The sequence below is a fragment of the Eriocheir sinensis genome, unplaced genomic scaffold (genome assembly GCF_024679095.1).
Source record: "Eriocheir sinensis breed Jianghai 21 unplaced genomic scaffold, ASM2467909v1 Scaffold515, whole genome shotgun sequence".
NCBI classification, from domain to species: Eukaryota; Metazoa; Arthropoda; class Malacostraca; order Decapoda; family Varunidae; genus Eriocheir; species Eriocheir sinensis.
The window spans coordinates 198455-205549 of NW_026111849.1; positions in this window are offsets into that span (position 1 = coordinate 198455).

The window sequence follows — 7095 nt, forward strand, 5'->3', positions numbered from 1 at the left end:
CGACAACAGATTTATTGCTCACTTTCATGTGCCATCTTCATTCCATTAACCCAAATTTCACACGCAGTAACAAAATGAACTACGATGTTCCTCCATTTTAATTCTTTTTTACATGTGACAAAAGATTCATTACACATCTTGAATTCTGTAACCTAAATATAGTGTATAAAAATATGATTATAGTTTTTCTTTTCTGTTCCTTCAGCTACAAAATATTTAATGCGCCTCTTCATATCCAACCTTCATGGACGATTTTCTTGTCCACTTGATAAGTTTTTTTCTCTCCTGTTGTCTCAGCAGCAAAATATTTAATACTCCTCATATCCCACCTTCATGCATTTCCTGGCCACAAAGAGACACATCAATAAAGCCATTAGGACACGCTCAGAGCCAGGGACGCCGGGGCACGTAACGTATTGGTTCCCGCCGTCAGCCGTGCCAAACAGGCGTACAAACAGAGACGGAGTGGATCGCCTGGCCTGAAAAGCTTACACTGAAAGACTTATGTTCACTCTTACACGCTCGAAAATAATACAACGCTTAAAGTGATGAGATAATAATAAAAAGATAAAGTGGTTACATTATGTTACTTTATAAGTTTATATGAATAAATAGTAAAATAACAAAGGGTTTAAATGCTTTACTAATTAAACAATGACATTACATTTGAGGAAGTAATAATAAAAGACAGAGTTTAAATGCTTTACTAAACGAAATAGAGCTCTGAAAGAAATTTAATCCTTCGCTTGGAATAAAAAAAAGCTTACAATATTTTACTTGAATAATAGATCAGTGAACTAAACCTTTTAAATTGATGAAAAACGTTTGAATGTTTCATTTGAGGAAAAGAATAAATGGAAAATCTACTTTACTTGAAGAATCAATAGAGATAAAAGAGGTTTAGATGAGCATTTTATTTCTCTCTCCTCAACCTAATTTTCCAGCATCCCTTTCTTCCATTTCTTCCCCCAAAAATGAAGAAGATTTGGAAGATTTTACGCGAGTGAATAATAACACTGAAAGGTATAATGGCTAACTATCTCTCGGCGTGCTTGATCCATTTGTTTCCCTTTCTCCATCTTCTGTTAATACCATGTTCGTCTGTCTGTTTTATTCCGCTTTCCTCCCTTCACGTGCCGTTTCTCCCTACATCACCAGGCTTTTCTGATCACTGTATTTACCTCTACCCGGTGTTCGGTCCCTTGCCGTACCGAGGACGTGATAAGAAACGAGAAGAGCTTTAATGTTCCAGGCGAGTGTATAATAAAAATCGAAGGGGATTGAGCCAGCGGGGGACAAGGGAGGGAGGGGGGGAGAGGCAGGCGCGGCGCGTAGCTATAATGTGTATACAAACTTTCTGTGGACGATGCTATCAAGGCTTGTGTAGTGAGTGAGTCTTCTTCTTCCTCCTCTTTCTCTTTATCTTTCTTTCTCTATCTCTCTATCTACACCTGCATTCTTTCCCTGTCTTCTTTCGTATCTACCTGTCTGTCTCCCTTCCCTCCCTTACTTTTTTATCTCCCTTACCTGTCCAAACTTTTTTTCTAGCTTCCAACATGCGTCTCTCTCTCTCTCTCTCTCTCTCTCTCTCTCTCTCTCTCTCTCTCTCTCTCTCTCTCTCTCTCTCTCTCTCTCTCTCTCTCTCTCTCTCTCTCTCTCTCTCTCTCTCTCTCTCTCTCTCTCTCTCTCTCTCTCTCTCTCTCTCTCTCTCTCTCTCTCTCTCACCTCTTTTTCTTCCTTTTCTACATACCTGCATCTTTCTACCTTTCTCTCTTCTTCCTCTCACCCTCATTCTCTTCTTTCTTCCCTCTCTCCTTATCACCTTGCATCCTTCCTCCTCCTCCCTCCTCCCTACACCCATTACCATCATCAATCATTTGGCAGGTGACGTCAGGACAAGAGGCATTATAGGCACCTGACAATAATAGAATCTAAGGTGAAACAGCTCTCTCTCTCTCTCTCTCAAACACATTCCTGATCCCTTAGTGTGTGTCTTTTCACGCCTCAATCCCTTTTCTTTCACGCTGGGTTGAGTCTTTCTCTCTATTGCTCAGGTATTTCCCCTTACTCCCTTTCCCCTCAGCCCCCCCTTCACTTACCCCCTCCTCTCCACCCCTTCCCTTTCTCCTTCAGTCATTTTGCGCCCTTTCTCTATGCATCTCATCGGCCTCCTTTTTATTTTTATCTTCCCTGTCCATTATATTTATTGGTTTCATCTTCATTGCATATCTTCGTAGCCTGTTGTGTACCTACTTGTCTTTTAATTTCCTTCTTTTTTTCTTCTTCCTTCTTATTTCCTTTCTTTCTCCCTCTTCTTCCCCTTTAGCACTTTCTCATTTTTACCTTCTTTCTCCCATATATCAAATCCTTCCTTTCTTCCTCCCTCTTCTTCCCTTTTAGCACTCTTTTCTTCCTTTCATCCTTCTTTTGCCTTTTCCTCGTCTCTTGCTTCACCTCTTTCCATGTGTACCGTTCTCATGGTTTCTGTTATTCCAACTGAAAGTTCTTCTTCCTCTTCCTCCTATTTCACTTTTATATTATCTTCTTTACCTGTTCTCTTTGCTCTCTCTTCCTTTTATTCCCTTTCTTTCATTCGGCTCTTCTCCTTTTCTTGAGTTTATCGGTCCAACGGCTTGTTTTATTTCACCTTGTTATTTTTCGCTTCCAGATTCCTAAATATCATTCACTTCGGCTGTCAAGTTAATTTATCTTTCCTTCACACATACCTTCTCTCTCTAATCCCTTTTTGTTCGTCTTTCTCCGTTTCCGCTATTGTGGTTTTCTTCACTTGTTCCATTCATTCCACTGCCCTCAATACACACATTTTCTACTTCCATCAAATGATCGCTCGTTTTCTTCCTCAATTTTCGTTATCATCATACCCTTCATCTCTTTGGATCATTCCCCTTTCCTTCACACGTGTCTTTCCAACTTGTTTTCTCTTCTTTTTTTCGTCTTTTTTTCCTTATCATCATTTTCTTCCGCTATTTGGTTCATTCCCTTTTCCTTCACACGTATCATTTCAACCTTTTTCCATTTTTTTTTCATTCCTTATCGGCATTCTCTTCAGCCGTTTCATTCATTCACACACACCCGTACCTGTATAACCTGTCTGTGATAACTCTATTGGACTCCCTACATGGCCCTCGCTCCCCCTACCTGGCCGCTAATCCGACCTTTTTTACCCGCGGCCTCACCCTTCACCTCACCTTCCCCAGCCGCTCTTTCCTCCCCCTCATCTTCTTATCCGCGCCTTGTTCTCTCTCTCCCATGCTTGACCCAAAGCCTGACCCCATCACCTCCCCGTGCCCCTTCTTTAACCATTTACCTATAGACAGACAGATAGATGGATAGATACATAGATAGATAGACAGATTGACAGATAGGCTATATAGAGAGATACATTCATACATACATACTGAGGAAATTTGATATAGAGATAGATAGATAGATAGATAGATATAAAAATAAAGAATGATACAGACAAAGACAGTTACATACAGGTAGAAAGATATAGATAGTTAGATAGATAGATTCGAAGAGGTAGCGACAGATATGGACAGATAGATAGACAGAGGTCGTTAAGTAGAGAAAGATAGACATCACACTAACCACAGAGCAAACGGAACATGACAGACAAAAGGAAAACATGATAAATACGTAATGGACTCCCGTAATGGATTGTACTTTGTGTATGACGTGAAAATTTGCACAATAGTAATGCAGAAATAAAAAGACAATTAATATAGCCTTAGAAAAAGATATCAAACTCTCTAGACATAACAGAGAGCAGTTAATTAAAAAAGTACACACACACACACACACACACACACACACACACACACACACACACACACACACACACATGCCTCCTTCCATACACCTGCTAAAAGTCATATTACACCTTTGCATACCTTGTTAGTGTGTGTGTGTGTGTGTGTGTGTGTGTGTGTGTGTGTGTGTGTGTGTGTGTGTGTGTGTGTGTGTGTGTGTGTGTGTGTGTTGTGTTACCTGACAAATGAAGGTACGAGACAATAGGTTCGTTTCATTATTAATCAAGGAAGTGAGAGTGACGTACATACAAACAGACGAGCTAACAGACCGACACCTGCAGACCCACACACCTGGATAACCTGCTCCCTCATCACCATCATCATCACCTTTATCAGCTTCATCTTCCCTTTCTTTACCATCTTCATTCCCTTCTCATTTTTTTTTGGTACCGTGTTCTTTTTTTCATCATCTACATCTCTCCTTCTTATACCCTCTTTCTCTTCTTCCTATCTTCTCTCTTACCATGTTAACTCATTTTTCTTATACTTTCTTCCTCTTTTTCATATACACACTTTCCCTCCCTTGTACTATCTTCATCTACATCTCCCCCTCTTACATCATCTTTCTCTTCTTCCTATCTTCTCTCTTATCATCTTCAGTTATTTTTCATATACCTTCTTCCTTTTCTTCATATAGACATACCTTCAAATATATCACTGAAGGAATAGTCCGAATATTTGCCAGCACCCAATCACCCAATCACGAGGTTGCAGTACGCAGGTTCTACATTTATGCTCGTGAGTGGACAGATGATATTAATCCGAGTACACCATTTCCTTTCTCAGTTCCCTTCCTTTCTTACCTTAAAATAGTCCCTTCCCTTCCCCTCCCCAGCCTCGTCCCACTGTCATCTCCTATTCTTGCACACTATCATTTCTCTTTCTAAAGCCCTCGCCTCCTCACTCCAAAACCTCCACTCCCTAACTCCCTTTCACCCTCGTCTTCCCCACACCCATCTGCCCATCTCTGTCTCTTTCAAATCACATCCTCATTAAACTCATACCTCCTTCATCTCCCCCCCCCCTCCCCCCATTCCCTTGCCTTCCCTATTCACCCCCTCACCTCCTCCTCCTCCTCCTCCTCCTTCTCGACCTACAGCCATCTTAGGGGGGAAAGTAGCCATGGTGAAAAATGCATTGTTGAAAAAAAAATGCGAAAAAATGTTCGGAATTGAATGTGTCATTTGTTCATTTCTTCACCCTTTCATTACGGGCATTGTTCCCGCCGCTGCTGCCGATATTGCCGCGATCATTACCACCCTTCTCACCATTATTACTGCCGCCAGTCTCACTATTATTATCATGACCACCAATTTTTCCGAACATAAGTATACATCCTGCTCGGTAATGGTCTCGTTTAAAAGCCAATCACTGGAGAGTTTAGAAGGAAGTTGACGTGTTCTTGAGGCGTTCAGTAAAGGAAGACGCTGAAAGAAAACAAATAGCTTGCTAAAAAGAATTCGCTTATAAAGAACTAGAATATCTTCGTTGTCGTAGAGAGGGAAAGGAATTTGTTCTTTGGGCATTCAGCAACCTCTTTTCTTTTACAGTAAAGGAATAAACTTAAGGAGAAAAAGGTTTACGAAAAAACGGTAATAGAGAACTGGGATCTTTTAAGTAGTTGTTGTTGTTGTTACTACTGTTGTTGTATTGTTGATTAACAGTTGCTGAAGAAAATATTAAGTAGTAAATATTAGTTGTAACATTGATGAGTTAAATTGAAGGGACAAAGTGATTCTTCTTTCAATGAAATTTAATAAACTTTTTAAGTACTAGGATAATATTCTGTTGTTGCTGTTTTTTAGTGATTTTGTGTTAGTTTTAATATCAAAGAAAACGAGCTCCTGATATTGGTAAAGGGACTAAATGACTTGTAAAGGTCCTCAGGAATCGTTTAAATAAACGGAAAAGAGTGTGTTTTGAAAATTCAGAATTGGTTGAAGTATTGAGAAACAAATGAGACAATGATTATTAATGCGACTATACGATCTTCTAAGGTATTTTGGTAAACTTTGAGACTACGGGATTTTTCTGACTTTTAGAACCTCTAAAAGTTATAGATCACTAAGGGTAATTAGAAGTTTCAAAGGAAAGTACGTGATTTAAAGTAGTCTATATATTTTAAATGTAAATAAAATAGGACAAATATTTATTTTGCGGTTAAAATTTGCAAGGAAATTTCGAGCTACAGCATTACATATTAAAGGCAATCAAAGGACAAATGAGTTTTTAGAGCCCTTATGGGACATTTTGAAGGAGAAAGACACTCATAAAACGCGCGCGCGCACATTCACACACACATACACAAGCACAAACATGTATATACACATACAAGCACAAACATATACATACACGCAAATACTATCCTTAGGCCCCAATATATCATTACTTTTGCTTCCTTTCTGAGCAGAAAAGCAATATTTTAACTATAATTACCGAAGAGGCAATTTGTGAGAGAGAGAGAGAGATAGAGAGAGAGAGAGAGAGAGAGAATGCACTTGTACCTTTATAATGGACAAAAAAACTAAACAGAGAAAATACTTGTATTAACTATTGGCACAAAATCATGATGCAATACTTTTTACTTGTATTTACATAAAGAGAGTCGGCCAAGGGCGAGAGAAAAAAAATGTGAAATGATCGGAAAAACACCAACCCATTACTTAAGGCTGGTGAAGGGAAGGAAGAGGACATACGCGTTTGTTAAGAAGAGGAGAAAAAAGGGGAAGAAAAAAAGTTAGTGGAATATAAGACAAGAAAAAAAAGAGAAACAAGGAGTTGAAATAGAAATACGGAAAAGTGAGAAAGAAATTAAAGAAAAAAGAAGGAGAAGACAATGAAAGAAACAAAGGAGGGATCACAGGGAAAGAGAACAGAAACAAACGAAGAACCAAAGGGAGAAAAAAAAAATCCAAAGAAAAAATGAGAAATATTGGCACAGGTAAAAAGAAAGGTAGAGTAACCAAACATGTACATACGCATCTGAAGACACGTAAAGGCAGATCACATGTCAGAAAGAAAGGAAGGAAAATAACTGAAGGAGAAGAGAAAGTCGAAAGGGAAGCACAAAAGGAGATAAAAAGAAAGGGAGAAAAAAAAGCATCGATATATTCCACATAAATCAGAATATTCCACCAAAATGGAAATACATCGCAAACAGACTGACAGATAGAGACAGACGCGGAGACTAACACAGAGGCGGAGAGACAGACAGACACACACACACACGCACGCGTACCCACACAAGCATGCACGCAAACAC